Source organism: Rhinolophus sinicus, linkage group LG07 (genome assembly GCF_036562045.2).
Source record: "Rhinolophus sinicus isolate RSC01 linkage group LG07, ASM3656204v1, whole genome shotgun sequence".
Taxonomy (NCBI): domain Eukaryota; kingdom Metazoa; phylum Chordata; class Mammalia; order Chiroptera; family Rhinolophidae; genus Rhinolophus; species Rhinolophus sinicus.
In genome coordinates this window covers 48,089,235-48,110,256 of record NC_133757.1, presented here as the reverse complement: position 1 = coordinate 48,110,256, position 21,022 = coordinate 48,089,235, and the positions used below count along the sequence as shown (strand labels likewise).

The 21,022-nt window shown below is 54.7% G+C and overlaps 1 protein-coding gene across 7 annotated transcripts in view; it reads right to left on the bottom strand.

The window, feature by feature from the left end:
• PALD1 (phosphatase domain containing paladin 1) overlaps positions 1-19,902 on the bottom strand; it is an 89,990-nt gene extending 70,088 nt beyond the window's left edge. For 2 of the 7 annotated variants that reach the window (XM_074339548.1, XM_074339546.1), the window contains exon 1: positions 2,656-2,804. The gene's annotated coding sequence lies outside the window, so the exon portion shown is untranslated. Of the gene's footprint in view, positions 1-2,256; positions 2,613-2,655; positions 2,805-19,880 lie in introns of those variants that run through there. The other 5 variants (XM_074339544.1, XM_074339543.1, XM_074339547.1 and 2 more) reach the window with 4 other exon arrangements.
• Positions 19,903-21,022: the final 1,120 nt, after the last annotated feature.

The following is a 21,022-nucleotide window of genomic DNA, read 5'->3' as shown; positions in this document are numbered from 1 at the left end:
GCCACACTACAGAGCACCTGCACCGTCACCCCAAACAGGACCACTTCCAGGCACGGCTGCGATATGGAGTCCCAGGGACAACTGGGCGTGCACGCCTCACACTGCATCCTGCATCCCAGTACCCACCTCTGCCCGTGTCCTGGCCTCTGCTGCCAGGTGACTCAGCAGGCATCTGTGTCTGCATCCTCGGGGAGCCCACAGCCAACTCCCTGTCTGCCCAGGTCCTCGAGCCCCTTGCATGTGGCTCCATGTCTTGTGCCTGTGAACGTCAGCTCACATCCATGTCTGTAGCCCATATGTCAGCTCATTTACCCGTCTGCCTCCCACGTGGGAAGGTTCAAATCCCTATAAAGGTGTAGCTCTGCCTGTGCAGCGTGCGTGGCCCCTGTGTGGTCCACAGTTCCGTGTCCACGATGTCTGCCCACACAGGTCTGCCCACCTCCATCGCCTTGTGTATGTATCTTCATCCTGTCTCCATCCAGTTCCCGTCTCTGCCCACGCACCGTAACCCTGAGTACGCGTGCGTCTCTGCCCATGCCAGCATCCTCCACCTGGGCCGGGTTGACCCTGTGTGTGCCCACCTGTTTGGAAGTGAGTGGGAGTGTTCACCTAAGTGCTCATCTCATAGTGGGGGCCAAGGGCTGTGGGGTGAGCTCAGCAACTCCTCCTCCCAGAACAGCGCCCAAGGCTATGGACGCAAGTACACTGCCACCTCCACAGTGTTCCAGAAAAGCAGAAACCTGCCAGGGATGATGGAGGAGGAGGCAGAGTCCCCAGACACAGCAGCACTTCAGAGGTGAGGTCAGTGACGCGCCAGGTCCCACCCACCTCCAACACCCCAACTCCAATATCAGCAGCATCTGTCTGCACTCACAGGAAGCAGTGTCTGGCTGAAGGCCTTCAGCCTCCCAACCTCATCCCCAGCCCCCAGCCATAGAGGCTCTTCAGAAGGAAGTGAGGACTTCCTCCCTGCTGGCCTCTGAACCTCCTATAAGGCTGGATCTAGACCCCAAACCTCAGAGGCCCTGCAGCTGGGAGTCCTGTGCTCAATCTGACCCCAGAAATTAAATGGGTTTCTTCAGCATCTCCCAGCAGGACCAAAAAAAAAAAAAAAAAAAACTACCTGGGAGTGGGGCTGGGGGCACATATATACAAGAGGATTTCCTGAGCCCTCCTGCTGCTCCCTGTCCCTGGAGGTGGTGAGAGGGTAATTAGGAAGGATGGCTATAGAGCCAGAACATTTTAAACGTATTTGCATAATTGCATGAGAACTGGAGCCCAGACCCCCTCCCCCATCACAGCCTACATCACTCATTCAGCAATTAATCATGTGTAGCCTCTTGGCATTTCCACCATTATTACTAGTCCAGGACTGGTATGGAAACCCCGTATCAGCAAACTTTCTGAGTGTTTCTGTCAGTGTTCTAATGGGGCTGAGCCACCAGAAGACAGAACCCTCCAACTCCTCCCACCATTGCCACCCTCCCAGGCAGAGCCCAGTGCCTGGCATTGAAGAGGCACTCAGTCACTGGGTCTGGTGACTCTGCATAAAAGCCAAGGGGTTGGTCCCTGGACCTCTGGCTGGGAATGTAAAGAATCCCACAAGCTTCCTGAAGTCAGCTTTCTTCCATCTCTGACTCCTCAAGACATAACGAACATGTTCCAACCATCCTGGTCACTTTAAAGAGCTGGCTGCCGCAGGTATCCCACACACGGCACTCCACTTTCAGGGAAAACCTCTGAAGATGAGAAGGGTGCTCTCCTGGGAGATCCAGGCCTACGGAGGAAGCTGGCCAGAGGGGCCCAGAATCAAAGCTTGTGCCCACTGGGACCCCTGGCCTCTTCCCCTTCCATGGGCCTCAAGCCCCCTAAAGATGAGCCCAAGGGAACCCCAAGTGTGGATCATGAGACAGCTTCCCTTTTGCCAACTGCGCAAGAAGCCGGGCTCGGGGGCCACCAGGCCACTTCTACCTCAGTGCAAGGGAAACCTCGGGGAAGGGGGTAGCACAGAGGGCGACAAACAGAACGACCCAGTAACTGCTCACTGTTTACTACTTGACGTCCCGCTTCTCTCCCAGTCACCAATCCCGTGCGGGTTTGGGTGGAGGCCCAGAACCTCTCCTCTCCAGGGAGCCCAGGGAGGCAGGCGTGCGCTCCGGGGGACGGGGAGAGGGTGGTCGGAGCAGCCCAGGCTGGGGAGGTGGGTAGCAGAGAACTCCCTTCCCTCGCCACCCCCAAATCTGGACGCATAGGTACCTGCCGGCCCGCGGCTCCGGGGGACATCCGCGCTTCTGCGGCCGGCGCGCTGCGCCCGTATTGCGGGCGCCAAATCAGGCAGCGGCAGGGCGCACCCCGCGCGGGCTCCGGCTCGCTCCTCCCAACTTCCCCAGCCCATCCGTGAGCAGAGAGAGCTCCGGAGGCGAGCAGGCCCGGCCCGACCAAGTGAGGCCACCAGAGCAGGAGCCCGCGATCGCCAGCGGTGGAAGCTGCGCGCCCCAACCCCAACGCGCGGTTCGGATCTCGGCGTCCCGCGCCCCCAAACGGCGAGGGGCGGGCCCGGACGGGCCGCCAATCACCGCTCCCGCCACCCGCCAGCTAGAGCCCCGGCCCCAGCCACCCAAGGGGCGGGGGGCTCGGATTTAAAGACACACTCACCCTAGCCGTGTCGAGTTAGGCATCCTGAGCCGCGGCTCTCGGGCGGGGAGGGAACGGCTGGCCCCTCCTTCCCCGGCCCAGCTTCCTCCTTCCGCCCGCCCACCCTGCACCGGGAGGAAAAGTTTGGGGCGGGGGGACTGCCTGGGAAGCCAGTTCCTGTTCCCTTGTCTTTAGTTCGATTAGTTCTGGATGATGCCCAAACTCTACATCCAGCCTCCCCAGCTGGAGAAAGAAGCAAATCCTCTCCGCGCCACACCCCCTCCCAGACTCCAACTCCCTGGGAGATCAGCGGGCCTGGAATTCCCTCGCCCCTCTCTGCTTGTTAAAGCCAGGCCGAGCCTCGGCAGGACCGAGTCGAACATTGGGGCGCCGGAAAAAAACCTCACAGTGCTGTGCAACCTGAGCTAAGCGACTGCCTTCTCTGGGCCTCAGCTATCCCAGGTGTCAGCGGGCGAGCCATTAAATAGCAGACTGTCCGCTCAATCTGGGTTTCTCCCAAGACCTGGACACCCAGGAAAACAAGCCCCTCAACCCCCGCAGGAGAAAAGGGAAGAGCAGGAGAGAAATTTCGGAAGGGGAGGGCGTCCCTCTGTCACCACTCCTTGGCTCCAGTCTGTAACACACACACAATCCCAGGTGCCCCCCTCCCCCAGAGGAACCTACTCCCGTCCTCCGGCCCGGCTTGGGGCTGGCACTGCGCTGCAGCCCAGCTAGGCACACCGCGACGCCTCAGCAGCCCACTCCCGCCCTTGGCTCTCACGCCCCCGTGGACATCCACGTTCGTTCACAGGCTACCGCTGCTTCCTCTCCAGGAGACAGGGCTTTGTTGAGGTTGGTGAGTCACTCACTTCCTCTCTCTGCTCCACACTCAGAAATCCTTACTCCTCACCTGTCACTACCTGCCTTGCCCCCTTTCAGCGCTGGAGCAGGTGTGGGTGGAACCCAGGTATCCTATGATGAGGGCAGCTCAGGTCTCACATCTGTGCAAAGTCTGGCCAGAGGAAGCAGGGCTGGGAGCCCCTCATTCAGGCCCAGGAGCCCAGGAATAAACAGACAAGTGGAATGGCTGTCATTTGTGATGCTCCTACCAGGTCTCCAGCACCTGGGTCTCAAGTGCTTCTCCTGGATGTTTTATGAGATAAGTGCTTTTATTATTGCTAGTTTAGTGGCTGAGGAAACTGAGGAACAGGAAGACTTGCCCTCAGCTCCAGGCCTCTTCCTGCCCTGCCCCGCCCCAGGAGGAGAAGAGCAGAGAATGTCCAGGAGTGGCCTTGGGAAGCAGATCTGACCTTCAGAGTCCAGCCTTTAACCTACGCTCAAAGTGGCTCACAGTTTACTGACTGTGTAGCCTGGAGAAAGTGGCATAAACTCTTTGATCCCCAAGTTCCTCATCCATAAGATGGCCTGTCTTCCTTCCAAGAGTAGTTGAGGAGCCAGGAAGCGGGGCGTATGAGGTACAGCATCGTGTGCCATGTCATAGCCTCCATCCTTGGGCACCATTCCCTTCCTTCCTCTTCTCACCACAACCCCACCTCCTGTCAGATTCTCCAGCTGATTACCTGCCATCCTGAGGCTGCTGCATTCCAGGATAATGCCGCCTTGCAGCCAGGCCTGAGGTAGGGGTGCCATGTGCACTAGCACGTGCACGCACACAAACATGCACACATACATGCATCACATTGATACACACACGCGCATACACTACTCGCCCTCCCTCACTGTCCAGCAGATGCTGGAGCATGTGGCTGTCTGTCTGTCTAGACTGAGCTCCTGGAGGACAAAATTCCATTTCTGAGCTATCTCTGGTTCCCATGCAGTGCCTCGCACATCATTGTTCATTCATCTGTATCCACCGTGCAACAGTCGGTGTTCTTGTTCAATCAAGCAGAAAAGCCCAGTGCAGAGATGTCGCCAGGAGAACCAGCAATCACAGCCCTTCTGGCTCCAACAGATAGCCTTGAGGCTTCTCTGGTAGGCCCCAGAAATAGAGGACTGAGGGCTTGGAGGTGTCTCATGGACAAGCCACAGATGCATCCAGACCAATGTCCAGCCTCAGCAGCCCACCCCCAGCCCCCAAGGCTCTGCCAAGTCCTGCTCTGAGCAACAAGCCTTGAGTCCCTGGCTGCCTGCTGGCCATGGGGCTGGGCATGCCCCCAACCACCAGAAAGCCTCTGAACCAGATTTGCCCCACCCTGGGCCTGGGAGGGGGAAACGGCTGAATACCGAGAGAGAAGAAGGAATGAGCACAGAGCAGCCCTAGGTAGACCCAAGGGAAAGCATTTTCCTCAGCCCCAGGCAGAAGGGAAGAATCAAGTGGACCAACTTGCCCTACACAAACTGCTGCAGAAGCTCCCTGAGAAGCTCAGAGCAGAAGCCCAAAATTCCTTGAGAAAGAATTAATGGTCCCAGAACAGAACCTACCCCCACTCAGCCAGCATCGTACCAGCACAACCACCGCCCCATATCCCATATGCACAGGCACCCAACACACCACCTTATTGTTGAAATAATGCCAGGGTCCCGTGTACATACATGTGTGCTTGTTTGTGCCCATATGTGTGCTTGTGGTGCTTATGTGTGAACTCACACTTGCAGAGATGTGAATAAGGGTGTGCATATTTGTGATGTGTCCAATAGGCGTGAGTGTGGATATACAAGTGAGAATGTGTGTATATGTGAGTATGGGCAACACACACACAAACCAACTTACCACAGTCCAAAAGCAGGCAAGCTGCTGCTGCAAAGAACAGTAAAGGACCCCATTACTTACTCTTCCAGAAGAATCATCTGTGGCCATCCATAGCCCCCTCCACCCAAGCAAGCAAAGTACTGGTACTCTTGGGAGAGAACTCCCGAGTTCAGTCCCTGCACAGAAACATAAGCTGTGGGAACCCCCAATTCCCTCATGAAAACGCTCAAGCCAAGAATTACCTCCTGACAGGCACAAAAGACTCGTGAGAAGACAGAGGAGCTGGGTTCAAACCAGCAAAGATGAGCCTTGACAAAAGATGAGAAACAGGCCCTACTGCTCTTTTGTGATCCTTGTTCCCCACCAAGCCTGCCACAGGCTGTGGGACACTGGACCTGAGGAAAGGACAGTGTCAGGGCAGGGAGCTGACCTGGCCACGTTATTGCCAAGAACTGGGGCGCATGTAGGCCCTCCAGGGTGGGTGTCTTGGGACCTGCAGTCCTCGCCCTGAGCCAGGCAGTCTCTGAGCCTCAGGTTTCCATGCCTGCTGCCCGAGTCCCAACACAAACCTGTCTCCGTCAGCCCTGGCTGCCTCGGGGTTCTGCCATCTGCCCTTCCAGGCCCCCTGTCCTGTCTCCAGGACCAGCGTCCCTCATTTATTCAGACTCCTTCCGTGTGCAGTCTGGGCTTAAAAACACGGGCTTTGAGCAGGGTGGACCTGCCTTGGATCTAGCCTCCGCAACCTTACCACGTGTGAGGTGGTATGGTTGTGACCCTACCCTAAGGTCACCACAATTCTCCAGATTTTGTTTTTCTCATTTGTAAAATGATGTGAAGAGCAGTTCCTGCTTCCTGGGAACTGTCCAGAGGATTAAAGGGGTGTATGACACTCAGCCAGAGCTCACTGGTGTAGCTATTGTCATTGTTACTATTATTGCCGCCTGAGCTCGCACCCTGACCCAGCCCTGAACTACCAGAGCAGAGGGGTTCTTTGAGGCTTAGTTCAGGTTCCACCTCCTCCAGGCAGTCTTCCCTGCTCACGGGATCTCTGTCTGCTCTGGACTCCTTCCCCTCATCTCTGTGTGGGGCCCTGGGACCTGAGCACCGCTGCCTGGCACCAAATACATGTTTAATAATTGTCAGCATAATTAAAAGCAGGATTGTTCATTTTATTGGTTGTACCCTCCTTTGGTCTAGGTCTAAGGATGACACCTCCCACCTCCCAAATTCACACACTGGTTCAAATTTTCTTGACTGAGACTCAAAGAGATACATTTCACATGGGACCTCTAGCTTCATGGAGACATGAATATGTGTGTCTCACAAAACAAATGCTTAGCCTTACTGTGTGTAATACATTCTGGCACTTTCCAACCTCTCCCATCCTATGTTATTTTGTTTTGATGACTGCAGTGCACAAAACTGATTTTCCCTGTGACCTGCAGTTTGAAAATGCTGCGCAGAAGCACAAAGTGCCAAAGGCAGGGGGACCTGCCCTCCTATCCCCAGCACGACTCCGTGCCTGACTCGAGAGTGCCATGGACATGTGGGAGGAGGGTGACTCTGTCTCCCAAACATTCCTCAAGTGCTATAGGGAGAGCACTCCATCAGAAGAAGAAAGAAAAGGGAGAAGGAACTCATTCAACAATGAGTTCAGTCGGTCAGTCAACAAACACGAACAGAGCAGCTTCTCTATTCCGAGCCCTGTTCTACGCCCTGAGCAGTGAGTGAGGCAGACAATGGAGCTGACATTTCAGTAGGGCGGGGTGAGGGATATCATAAACCAGGAAACAAAAACAGAAGCAAGATCGTTCTGATTGATTTGTGACATAAAGAAGACAATACAACAGAATGGCAGAGAATAGCGCACGATGCAGTGGGGCTGCTTAGAAATGGTGAAGGTCTGTGAGCCTCTGGTAACTCATCTCTACAAGGGCAACAATGACCCTTCCCAGAGCAGGTGGCTGTGGGGCTTACATGGGGTGATGAATTCAAGGTATGCAGCACCACCCTGTCCTAGAGTGGCCTTTCTCGGGATTGTTATTAGATGGATAACTACAATGGAAGGCAGGCCATGGTAAGTTCCACAAAGCATCAGATGGCACTGGGGTTCAGAGGAAGGTGAGGGGACAGTGCTGTGACACAGGCCCAGGACCCACGCATGTATTGACTTGTCCCTGTGCACAGTTTTCCTGGCTTGTCCCCCCCCCACCGCGCCCCCCATTCTGCCCCAGCTTCCCCCTCTCACTCCACCCCACAATTCAGCGCAGCCCCGTTTCAGCTGTCCCTGCTCTAAAAGCTACAGCACTGAAGAGTTATCCTCCTTCTAGTGGGGAGTCCCAGACCACACAGGAACAGATAGCGCACGCCCCCCCACTCAGCGGCCTGCACCACTCCAGCCCAGCGCGGTGGACTCCCCGCTGATGAGGCCACGCCCACCCAGGAACATGAGTGCTGAATCCCAGCCAGACGGCATGAGGGTAGAGCTCTGAAGCCCAGCCCCGGGGGGAAAAGGTGAGGGGTCCGGGTCTGTCCAGCTGAAGCAAAGAAGTCTCTGGGGCAGTACACTGTCTTCCTGTTCCTGCAGGGCTGTCAAGAGGAGAGTGAGGACCCCTGTCTCAGGGAGAGCTGCTTAAGCATCCAAGCTCCGAGCAATGTTTTTGGAGCACCTACTATGTGCCTGAACCTTGGCTCAGGGCGCAGAGATGAGCAAGACCTCGCCCTGCCCTAGGTGCTCACAGAGCAGTGGGGAGGCAAACAAGTAAACTGAATGTTTCAGAGCAAAGTGTTTCCTGGAGGGGGAAGGTGGGACCAGAGAGATGGGGAAACAGGAAGCGGGACACTCAGCACGACTTTCCAGGTCCACTCAGGATGAACACGGATGTCCTGCAAGGGTCCCGCCAACTCTAGGAATGTACAGAGATTTGTTCTAGCTTTGCAGACCTGAGTTTTAATTCAGTTCTGCCACTTATTAGCTGTGTGACCTCAGGCAAGTCTCTGAGCCTCTCTGAGCCTCTGTTTCCACATCTATAAAATGGAGATAGTCATACCCACCTTGACAGTGTTTTGAAATAAAACGAACCAATAAATGTAAAGCCCTTAACAAATAGCTGTCTGAGAGGAAGCTCAATACCTAATAGTTATGGCTACAGTCATCATCAGAAGAGCCTCTCCAAGGGGTGGTCCCTCTGCCCTCCCCTCCCCCCACCCCTCTCTCCTCTAGCCAGCACTTGTACAGTGCCTCCCTAGAGCAGGCAGAGAATCCCCTGCCTTCACTGCTATCAGAAAGGAGTTCCAAGTGGCCTTTTCTCCTGCGTCTCACTGCAGAATCCCAGGCCCTGGACATTGGGAATGGGGGGGTGGGGGCGGCAGCTGAGAAGAGGTCTGCCAAACCTTGCAGCAGGGAGACCATCCATCCTTGAATAAACAGACTGTCACCCCTTTCCCTCCCACCCTCTCTCTCCTTTAAATAATCCAGATCTGTTGTTCAGTTGTCTCCAAGCAACACCACTCAGACTCCCAAGGATGTCTCATTCTGACAGAGCCATTTATGAAGATGCTGCAGGAGGGATGGGGGCGGGGCAGGGGTCAAGGGAGCTACAGAAGCCTGCCACAGCAGCTCCCCAGGACCTTCAGGTGGCAAGTTCCTGGTCCCCAGGAACAGAGTTCCTGGGCTGACCCCTCCCTTGACCAGTAGGCAGGGGTGGTGGTGCTTGATTACCAGAAACATTCCAAGAGAGGCCAAGGCCCCCAGATTTAGAGGGAAGGTCCCAGACGCCAGGAAGCTTGGGACACACCAAAGTCGGCCAAGGGCCTTGGAAAGATCACCGGCCCAGGCTCTGCCTCCTGAGTTCTCGTCTTCACGTCAACAGTCACCAGCCATGTTATCTGAGTCGGGTCGCTCACCCTCTCTGAAACTCAAAGAACGTTGGTGCCAGAAGATAGTTTCAGTGAGGGGTGGGAATGGGACACTGGCACTCATTGATGGTATCCATCCAAATGACAAATAGACTCTCGGCCTCAGCAATTCCATTTCTAGAAATTTACCCTAGAGATGTGCTTGCACAGGCACAAACTGACAACTGCACAGGGTTACACATAGTTTGCCATTATAAGAGACTGGCTCGGTATCATGATTTATCTGTTATATTTGGTCTCCATCTACAGCTCTTGGCTCAGGGCTCCCAAACCTGGAGGAATTTCCGAAGTGTGAAACAATGGTATCCCTTGTTATGTTAATGAGATGGCTTTTGGACCCCACCCGAGGGTGGGGGCTGGTATCCAATGGGAGCCACGCAAGTGGTAAGGGAGTTGGAACTTTCAATTCCACCTCCTGATTTCCTGGGAGGAGAGAGGGGCTGGAGGTTGAATCAATAGCCAATGGTTGACTTAGTCAAGCATGACTATGGAATGAAACCTCCATAAAAAGCCAAAAAAGGTCAGCTCTCCTGGTCCCTTTTTCTAAGACCCTCCCTTGGATTGTGCCCCAAGCTCCCCAATGACAGAAGCTCCTTCATTCTGGACTTCACCCTATGACTCTCTTCTTCTGGCTGTTGATTCCTGTGTAAATCAGTAATCCAGTGAGTAAACGGGTTTTCCTGAGTTCTGTGAGCAGTTCTAGCAAATGAATCGAACCCAAGGAGCGGGTGATGGGAACCTCTGATTTGTAGCCAGTTGGTCAGAAGCACATGTAACAACCTGGGCTTGTGACTGGCACCTGAAGTGGAGGACAGTCTTGAGAGACTGAGCCCCTGACCTGTAGAATCTGATCTATATCTGGGTAGATACCGTGTTTCCCCAAAAATAAGATCTAGCTGGACAATCAGCTCTAACGTGTCTTTTGGAGAAAAAATTAATGTAAGACCCGGTCTTACTTTACTATAATATAAGACCGGGTCTATAATATAATATAGTATATAGTATAATATAATATAGTATATAGTATAATATAATATAAATATAATACTGGGTCTTACATTAGTTTTTGCTCCAAAAGACGCAGTAGAGCTGATTGTCTGGCTATGTTTTATTTTCGGGGAAACACAGTGGTGTCAAAATGGAGTTGAATTATCGGACACCCTGCTGTCCTGCCCCACCCACCGGCATGGGGTGCATGGTTCCCACCTGCAGCTGGCAGGGGACCAGTGATGCCAACGCCTCTTAAGGACGTGCCGGCCAAGGCTCAAAGGAGCACACGCAGCCCCCAAATCCAGGGTGCTCTCTGGGGCAAGAGGCAGTAGATTCAGAGATGGCATGTTGCCCCCTCCCCTGCACAGTCTCCCTCCTTCAGGGAAGGAGAGACACTGAGCGTTTACTCTGTGCCACAGTCCACGTGCATGAACTCACTGGAGCTTCACAACGGCCCCATGAGGCAGGAGGCAGCTTGTCCTCCTTGAGCAGATGAGGAAACTGAGACTCAAGGAGAAGAACTAAGCTGCCCCAGGGCACACAGCTGGTGAGGGGCAGAGCCGGGAGTCACACTGGAAGCCTGACTTCAAAGTCCTCCCTTCACTACCCACAATACTTGGCTGCCCCAGTGCTCCAGCAACCGAGTGAGACATCTGCTGTCCCCTCTGGCCTGCCCCCAAAGTGTGGTCAGCAAGGCTGTGCTGGGGATAACCGAGTTCCCCTGGGTCAGTGCATGCGTCAATGCCGATCCTCTGGAAAGCAGACACCAAGGCAAAGTTGGCAGCACAAGAGGTGTATTGGGGGAAATGCCTGTGAAAGATGAGAGACGAGGGGGCAGGAGTGAGTGGGGAGAGCCTTCACACGATGTCGTAGGTCTTACACCTACGAAAGGATGGGGGAAGGAAGGAGGGTTGGGAGAAAGAGCCCCAGACACAGCATGGTCCTGAGAACATCTCAGGCAGGCCGAGGGGAAGACCTGAGCAAAGGCTGCCCATTAGAGGATCTTGCATCTGACAAACAGGGCCTGGCTCTAGTACCTCTGCTGGGCTCAGCCACTGGCCACGAGCAGCCCAGGGAGATGGTGGCATCTGTGACTGCAGCTGTGGATCCAGAAGATACAGCAGCTGGGGCAGCCAGCTAAGTGCATCCTGCAGCAAGTTCGCTGGAAGGGAGCTCAGCAGCAACCCTCAAGGCTGCCACCCCTGGCATGACCGGTTGGTTTGCCTGTCCCCTCTGTTACTAGGCAATGAGCTCCCAGACCCCGGAGCAATGCATTCTGTTCATCTCTGTGTTCCAGCCCAGGGCGTGGCATATACTAGAAGCTTAATAAATGCTTGTATAATTAGCCAGGCCAAACCTCTAACCACCACAGGGAAGCCGCTTCCACCATAAGAGGTGTTCTTGGGCAAAGAAAACAAGGAAGAAATTCAAGTCCTCAGTACCTACCATATGCCAAGCTTGAAACCAAGGTCTGCAACCTTTGGGTTACAAAGGATTCTCTCAAATTATCATGTTGGCTATCATAGCCAACCTGAGAAGTTGGTGCCACTCCCACCTCCCAAAGCACTGAGGCTCAGAGCGGTGATGCCATTCATCTGAGGATGGTTCTCCTGGTGCCAAACCCTGCTGTGCTCTGTCCACTACAGCAGGTCCTCAAGAAGCCCTGGGCAGGGGCTCTGCTTAGGGCAAAGACAGGGAGGAGGCTCCCCACTCCACCCTGGAGAAAAGAAGCTTCCCCAAAACCCTTTCCTGGTACCCTGAACTTGGCCTTTTTCCTGGCAAGATAGTCAGGCAACCCCTCTAACTGAGCAGGAAGCCAAGGCACTCGGTTTGATAAGAGCCAAGTGGGTAGACAGGGCCCCTAGCTAGGCCTCGAGAGACCCAAGCCTTAATCTAGTTCCGCCCTGACCATGTCCACACCGGGCAACTCAAGGAACCTCTTTGGGTCTCAGTTTCATCATCTGTAAAATGGCCGAGTAAATTCCTGCATATAAACACAAGGTACTCTTCCTAGACCCCATCTGTGGTGGGTAGGTGGCCGAAGTGCACATTTGGTGGCAGGTGACAAATTTCAGACAACTCTGTGGCACTGTCAGAATGAGTCCCCTGGTTCTCTTCCATGGAATATCAGGGCGGAAGGGCTCTTCATGAGGATTTAACCAAGAAGCTCCCCACAGTACTCCTGTCCTTTACGGGGTGCTTTTTAAGTGCTAGGTACTGCGTTAGACTTCACGTGCACGCTCTCATTCCTCACTTTCGAAAAGCATGTCCTCATTTTACATGGGAAGAACTTGAGGGCACAGAGAGGTTGAGGAACTTGCCCCACGTCCCCCAGCCCTCTCTGATTCCAGAGCCACTGTGTTCGGCCACTAAACTGCTGCCTGACTTTAGTCCTCCCAGGACAGGGAGCTCCCTCCCTAGGAAGACTTCCCTGCAGACCTGCGCTGGGTGTTACGATGTCCTCTGTCCTCCTAATGTGGATCTGACATCTACTTCTCAGTCACGCTCCTCAGTCCCCAGCTGGTCCTGTTCCCCCGGCCATGGGACCACCAGGGCACATGTATGTATGTTACTCGTCCTTTCAAATATTTGACAAATGCCATCTCCTACCCCATCCCCCAGACTTCTTCTCCAGCTCCATACCCCCAGGGTTTTCAAAGGCCTGTGGGAAACTCCGGGACCAAAAGCGGCCTTACCTATCATTCTGTCTCCAGACACCCTGGGGGGTTCTTTCCCAAGGGGGTCAAGAAGAGAATGAAAGTCTGCTTTCTTTTACCACTCGCAGACCCACCAGGAAGCTGGTCTTCTGACACTGACTTCACACCTAGCTGACATGTGGCATTTAGAAACCTATAGACAAGTCGCCTTCTGTGGCCCCCACCTGCTTCTCCGCTTGCACCCCCCACTTCAAATCCCTGAAGGGGGTGCAGGGAGCTGCTGCTGGCAACAGGCAGTGAAGTTCTGTAGGGGGAGAGAGGGAGAGGCCAGGGCGGGAGGTGGGCACAGCAGGAAGGAAATGAACGGCCTGGTGAAGGGCATCAGGAAAGCCTGTAGGGTCTAGGAGGTGAGCATGCTAAGCGTCCTGCTCAGGAGCCCTGGTCTCTTCTGTGAATCCTTGCCTTTCTCGCTGGTTTGTTCCACATTCTCTCACTCCTCACACCTGCATCCAGGTCATTCCAGGAGGGCTGCCTCCCACTGCCCCTCCCCAAACTACTCTTCAAAAAGCCTCTGCAAGTTAGTGTTTCATGGGTACGGGGTTTCATTTGGGGAAGATGAAGAACTTTTGGAGATGGATGGTGGTGATGGTTGCACAACAGTGTGAATGTACTTAATGCCACTGTGGTTAAAATGGTCAACTTTATGTATGTTTTAGCACAATTCGAAAAAAAAGACCTCCCACAGAATGGAGAAAATAATTGCCCCACACACACACGCACACAAAGCCTCCTCAAGAAGTCCCAAGAGGACCACGGTCCAGCTCTGAGTAGCAAGTGTGGAGGTAGAGAACCCCACACAGCCCAATGGGGTATTCCTGGAAGCCCCAAAGCCACCTCTTCCCTCCAGCCTCGTCCAGCAGCAGCCCTGGGGCAAGTAGCACCTGTGAGACCACTGAAAGCCAGGAGACCTCCCCTTTCCCCGTCTTCCCCACCCCACCGGTTCCAACCCCAGCTCAGAAGGTTAGAATTAGAAGGTACCAGAGGCACAAAGAGGCAATGTCTGGCCCAAGGTCACAAAGCCAGTTAACCACGAACTGGGGGCTTCAGGCCCAGTGAGCTGACCCAACCCTGAGCTGCCCTCAGAACAGAAACACAGGCCAGTTGGGGCCTTACAGGGATTCAAACAGAATGACCTGGGCCGTTTCTCCCAGCTGCATCCCATCCGTCCTGGGGAGCTGCCTGACGTGAGGAGCCCCTCAAATGTCTCGTTTCCCCACAGGTTCTACACTTTGCAGCCACGTCACAGGGAGCCTTCAGCCTTCCCTGAGTGGCAGCTTGTCATGAAGGGAATCAGGCTTTAGGATCAGGCTTGTCTGAGTCCCGACTCCACCTCTGTAAATACCTTTCTTAGATTAGGTCCCTTGTCTATAAAATAGGCGTAATAATGCCTAATTGGTAAGGCTCCTTTGGGGATTACAGCAAATGACAGTAGGTGATCAAAAAATATTCTTTCTCTCTTCTTCCCTCTACCTAGCACAGTACCCCACCCCCCTCAGCCACTGATGGCCTGGGTAACCAGGGTGGAAGTCCATTTCCTTCTCTGAGACTATTACCCCACCTGTAAAATGAAAGGGTAGAACTCCCTTACCCTTCACCGCATATATAACATACTCAAAAGTGCATATATACTTTGTGGGGCAGGCCACGGACAGGAATTTTCTTAGCAGCGCTATTGAGAACAGCCCAAAACTTGGAAACAACTCAACTATCTATCAAGAGAAGAATGGATAAAGAAACTGTGGTATGGTCTCATAATGGAACACTTCCTAGCAACTAAAATGAGTGAACTACTGATACATGCAACATCATGGATGACCATCACAGACTGGATGAGTGAAAATATCCAGAGACGACTCAGAATGTAGGATGAGATTCCGTCATTTAGCTGAAGTCCTAGGACAGGCCAAACTAGCCTGTGATGATCAAGGTCAAAAGTGGTCCCTCTAGGTGAGGGGCGACATTGCCTGAAAGGGGCCTAAGGGAGCCTTCGGGGTGCTGGGAACGTTATATATCTTGATCTGGGTAAGGGTTATATGGACGTATACATCGGTGAAAATTCATCAAGTTATGACTTTACGATTAGTGCATTTTGGGCCGGCCCGGTGGCTCAGGCGGTTAGGGCTCCATGCCCCTAACTCCGAAGGCTGCGGGTTCGATTCCCACATGGGCCAGTGGGCTCTCAACCACAAGGTTGCCAGCTCAACTCGAGTCCCGCAAGGGATGGTGGGCTCCGTCCCCTGCAACTAGACACCTTGAGCTGAGCTGCCACTGAGCTCCCGGATGGCTCAGTTGGTTGGAGCACATCCTCTCAACCACAAGGTTGCCAATTCAATTCCTCGACTCCCATAAGGGATGGTGGGCTGTGCCCCCTGTAACTAGCAACAGCAACTGGACCTGGAGCTGAGCTGCGCCCTCCACAACTAAGACTGAAAGGACAACAACTTGACTTGGGAAAAAAAGTCCTGGAAGTCCACACTGTTCCCCAATAAAGTCCTGTTCCCCTTCCCCAATAAAACCTTTAAAAAAAAAGATGAGTGCACTTTACTGTATGTATTATTTTCATCATCCCCTTCACCCATTAAGTTTCAGCCTAACTTCGTTCAGTTCCTCCAACTGGCCAACTGTAGTCCCTTTGCACTTGTTGGTGCCTCTTCCTAGAATGCTCTTCCTCCAGGTCTTCCCTCCTTCGAATCCGATCTTTGTCACCTCCCTGGAGAGGCCGTCCCTGCCGCCCCCACCTGCAGCAGCCACTCATTCTCTCCCTATTACGTCACCTGTTATAATGCTCAGCACAGCACCCATCGTTATCTGATCTTTTCCTTGCTCTGTTTGCTTGTTTATTTCCTTTCTCCCCCTACTAAGACGTCAGCTGCATGAGAGCAGGAACGTGTCTATCTGAGTTGAAATCTTGGCTCCACCTAGAGCGATGGCTGGCATGCAGCAGGTACCAAATAACTATCTGTGGGATGAACAGGCCATCTCTAGAGAAGGTCCGTTATGTCTCGCAACTTTACTCTCTTGAAGGTGGTGAGAGGGGATTCACTTTTATTCATTCACCCCACAAACATGTAAGAGAGACCTGCTATGTGCTGGGCACAACATTGAGGGGTTCACCATGGGCCAAAGGAGAGAGGCTCATGCCAGACATTTCTAGTACAGTGTGAGGAATGCAAAAGGGGCATGTGCCCAGGACGGGGGGAACGCCCAGAAGCGAGTGACTGGCTCAGCCTCCAGGTTCCCAGGGCAGAGAGACTGTGGTGGGCACTGGGTGTGGCCGGGGCTGCCCAAGCCAGCTGAATGTCTGGGCAGCAGAAGGCCCTGTGCCTTGGCAGGAAGCCACCCTCTTCTGAAAAGCCAGAGAGCTCAGCCAAGGCCAGCCACTGTCCCTGCCTGCATGCCTGGTCACCCGCTGCCATGGAAACCTGTCCTGCCAAGCCAAGTGCAGGAAACTCAGTGCCAGGAAGGTGACAGGGCATCTGCCGGGCTCCCCTGACCTGGTGAGGGAGGCACCTTGGCCTGCCTGCGTTGCAGCTGGGAGAGTTGTGTGCTGCTCCTGCACTTTTTTCTTTGTGTGTGCCATGCTTAAGCAAGCGCAGTTGTGCTCAGGTCAGTCTTTCCCACATCTGGGATTAGGGGTTCCAGTAGAGGGTAAAGAATTATTCAACAATAAATGCTGTCCTTCACCAAGCACTGACTACAATACATGCCAGGTACCATTGTAAATACTTTACATGTATTTCTTCAATCTAGTCTCACAATAACCCTATGAGGCAGGCACTGCTCTCCCTTTAACAGAGGAGGAAAACGAGAAACCGATTGGTTACGTAACTTGCCCAAAGTCTCACTGGTAGGCAACAGAGCCGGGATTAGAACCCGGGCAATTGGGCTCCAAAGCCTTAACATTAACCACCAGGAGGACAGCCTCTCCACAGGATGGAGTCATTTCATTTTCCCACTAGCCATTCAGTTTTCTGAGCTCTGCACAGCACCAAGGTAAAAGAAATGGGTTAGATCAGGTCTCTGGCTTCAACTTGCCATTAGCCCCTGCGAGTGACGCTGGTAAAAGTAACCATTATGCCGAGCCACAAGTTTCAAAGAAGCAAGGGAAGTGCGGAGGGCTCTGTGGGACAGGGAGAATAAGAGGGCAGCCTGGCTCCCGCACTTGTCCTTTGGATCTCCAACCGGGGGCCCTGGGATGTGGCTGGGAGCTGTCCTGGAACCTGAGAACCTGAGAAGCTCTGCCCTGGGGTGCCACCTGCTGGACCGATGCGGAAAGACAGCCTCGGCAGCCAGCCTCGCTCCCTTACAGCAGGTATTTCTGGGGAGCCCACTCTGGGCTAAGCGCAGGGATGCAGAGCACACAGTCAACCCGACAGCCCTTATGGCGCTTACAGTCCGGTGGAGGAGGCAGACATGAGCCAAGAGCCCCACAAGTAAAGACAAAACTACAGCGGACAGTCAGTGCTTTGAAGGAGAAAGATAGGGTACTCTGAGAGGGTGTGAGAGCAGGTTGTCTTTCCACCGGGTAGTGGGGAGGCCTCTCTAAGGACGTCATATTTAAGTGAAGAGTCAAAGACTGCGTAGGGGTTTGCCAGGCGGAGTGGGAGAAAGGGCATTCCAGGCAGAAGTGACAGCAAAGACAAAGGCTGTGAGGTGGGAACAAGCTCACCAAATTCCCGGAACAGAAAGAAAACTGCTGCAGCCAGAGCGCGATGACGCATCCAGGCCAGGCTTCAGGAGCTTGTACTTGGTCCTAAAGCAACAGGAGGTTCGGAGGGTTTTAATGGGGAAAGGCTGCAGGCCCATCTACGGCAGCAGCTCCTGTGAGAAGTGGATTGGGGTGGAGGGTACAGGGTGAAGGCAGGGAGACCCCCAGGAAGGCCACGGCAGTTATCCAGGCGAGAGATACGTAATGGTGGCTGAGACCAGGGTGGTGACAGAGGCGGTGGAGGGGAGTAGAACCCCATCTAGGGCTCTAGAGAATGATTTTGGAAGCAGAATCAACAGGGCAGTGTTGGATTGGATGTTGGGGTGTTGAGGGAAGAAGGAAACAGGGTGTCAAGTCACTGGATAGAGGGAGGAGCTTGAGTGAAGTGGGAGCACTGAGCAAGGAACACACAAAGAGCTCAGTCTCGGCCGGGCAACTCAAGATGCCCACAAGGGAGCCCAAGGGAGATAAGGGGGTGGGAGGGGGAGGTTAGGGGCCCTGGGCTCAGAGGAATGATTTGGGGTAGGGAAAGCCTTGGGATGGTGGGATCCTCCAGGAGAAGCATGTAGTGGCGGGGAAGCACCAGCAGAGTGGGGGTTGGGAGTTGGGGGTTGGGAGGAGGGGACTAAAGAAGGGGGAGGAGGCTAAGAGGATAGAAGACTGAGCAGGAACAGCCAGGGAGGTGGAAGGCAAGTTTGGTTACACAAAAGTCAGGGGGTAAGGGAGCATTTCAACTGTGTCAAAGGCAGCTGGGAGGTCAAGTATTGCTAGAACCAATTGGGCTGCAGGGAGTGTCCCATAACCCAAGCTAGGGCAGGTTCGGGATGGGTGGGGGGCGGGAGGGCTCTTGGTGATGAAAAGTGACAGGAGTCCGGGAGTGAGGGGAGGCAGCACCCTGGACAACTCGGCAGCGAGGAGAAGACTGGCAGCTGAAAGGGGGCTGGGTGGGTGGCTGTAAAGATGGGGTGTCAGGGCGCAGTGCTGTGCAGTGATGGAGATGAAGACATGGGGGAGAGATGGAGGACATAGGCAAGGCTGCAGGACCCAGCAGCTTTCCAGAGCCTCTTTCTGCTCCTTCCACTTTCACCCTGGTTCCTGCAGCCACCCCTTTAATAACCACCTCTTCCTCTGATGAGGGAAACTGAACCCCAGAGGAGCCTGGTCACACCAGGGCTCTGCCTGAGCTGGCTCCCTCCACAGCAGGCAAAGGGCGGGGGTGTGTGCCAGGCTATTTGGAGTCTCAGGAAGCCAAGAATCGTGCTGAGGTCATATGGGCCCCTTGACCTGGTCTGGATGCCCTGCCCTCCCTGCCAGGCCTGCACTGCCAGGCCCCAGCAATCCCACACCCCCACCCATCCTGCACAGCGTGGCAGACAGAGCAGGTCCCCAGGAGAGAGCACTTGTTATGGTGCCTGAGCCTCATACCACTGGGGGACGGGTTTTTAAAGGAAAGAACACAGATACCAATCAAGGCTGGGAAGGGTCTGAAACTTATGCTTCATTAGCTTCAAGGTAACTCCATTTGTGGCTGCCATGACCTCTAGCAAGTGACATCACCTCTCAGTACCCACCCTGTGAGCTAGGTGTGAACATGATGTGAGACAACTGTGCAAAGTGTGTATGACCGGTCTCCACGTGAGATCTGACAACCGGTGGCAGTGGCGACTGTAGACTGGGCTCCCCTGGGGCAGGTGGGTGGCAGGAGAAAAACCTCTGCTCTCCCTGAGCTCAGGGGCCCTGGGTATACAAAGCACCGCTGAGGACAAAAAAGTGGTGGTGGTATGTGTGACCCAGCCACCTCTCCTGCTCCCCATCCCAGAGCTAGCCTGGCACCAAGTGGAGCTCTGCAGATGCTCCCAACTATAACTTCACAGGTTACTGTTCCCACATGCCACCCCTGCCCACCAGCAGCAGAATCATGCTATTGGGCAGAGGCCCATAATGGGGACGGGGTAGGTGGGAGAAAGACACATCCAGCTGACCCCACAGTCCTGATCACCTGGCCCAGGCGGAGGCTCATCCCGCAGGGCCCTTGTTGCTCGGGATTCTCAGGGCTTGGGAGCTGCCCGTGGGGCGGCGCCAAGTGGTGGGCACCGCAGACGGGCCGGACCGCAGCGCGCTCAGGCTGGGGCATGCGGAGAAGGCACCCCCGCCGCGCTGGGACTCGGACAATGCCCCTGACAGCCCGGCCCGGGACACTCACCGCTGCCTCCTGCTTCTGGCCTCCGGTCCTCTCTCTCCGCAGGCTGCTCTGTTCGCTGGCAGAGTCGCCGTCTGCGCACTTTCCCACGGGGGCGGGAGCCTGGGCCTCCGCCTGGGCCCGGCCGGTGGCCAGGCTGCTCACCTCCTGCCGACACCATCCTGCCATTCCGCAAGCCTCCCCCAGCGCCCGGGCTGTGCCCGCGCGGTGCCAGGCGTGGCAGGCGGGACTTGCCTCCGCCCACACACACATCCCGTTAAGACCCTTCTCCACACACGAGAAAGCAAAGCCGGAGGCAGGCTCTCCCGCTGAAGGGCACGACTTGAACTCCAAGGGCAGGGCTCCTTTCCTTTGCCTCAGCCGCCTCCAGGACAACCGCCAACCTTCCGGGGAAGCAAGCTCTATGAAAAGGACCCTTTCCTGTCTCATTTGTTAGCACCTATTGTACACGGGGCCCTGAGTGCAGGGGTCCAGAGGAGTCGTGGGGCCCCTTGGAAGCTCATAGTCTAAGAGAAGGTGGGAGATGGGGGCCATGATGGAAGGGCCCTGAGAAAGAGATGGATTGGCCTGGAGAAATCCAGGCTGGCATCCTGTCCCCCCAATTCTCCCTGCCCCACAAACCACAAGCCCAACTGGGACTGATTTAAACCAACACCCTCCCCTCCCCCTCTCTGCCCCGCTGGACTCCCCATTTGGAGACTCCCTCTCCTAATCTCTGTCACCAGGTCCTCCAGCCCTACTCACGCAGCTCCAGACCGGAGGCAGGTACAGGCAGAAAAAGGGTCATGTGCTCTTACATCTTACCAGAGGGAAAGGAACAGGGTTCTGAGGGGTACAGTCCACAGGGAAGACAGGAAAGGGCAGCTGAGGGAAGGGGTGGGGATGCTGGGAAGAGGATTAGGTCAGGTCTGCCCTGGGAGGGAAGTCAGCGATTCCGACACTGGAGCTGGGGTGCGTAGCCTCCCTCAGACCTTGTAACCCTTGTCCTCTGGCTCTGACACAGCAGAATGGGGTATCAGCTGTCAGGGGGGTGATTGGGGCAAAGGTTGGTGGGAGAATGATGGGGGTATGGATGTGAGAGCCACAGGATGAGGTGTGTGTGTGGCGGGGGTGGGGGGCTGCTCATGGATTTATAACATCTCAGA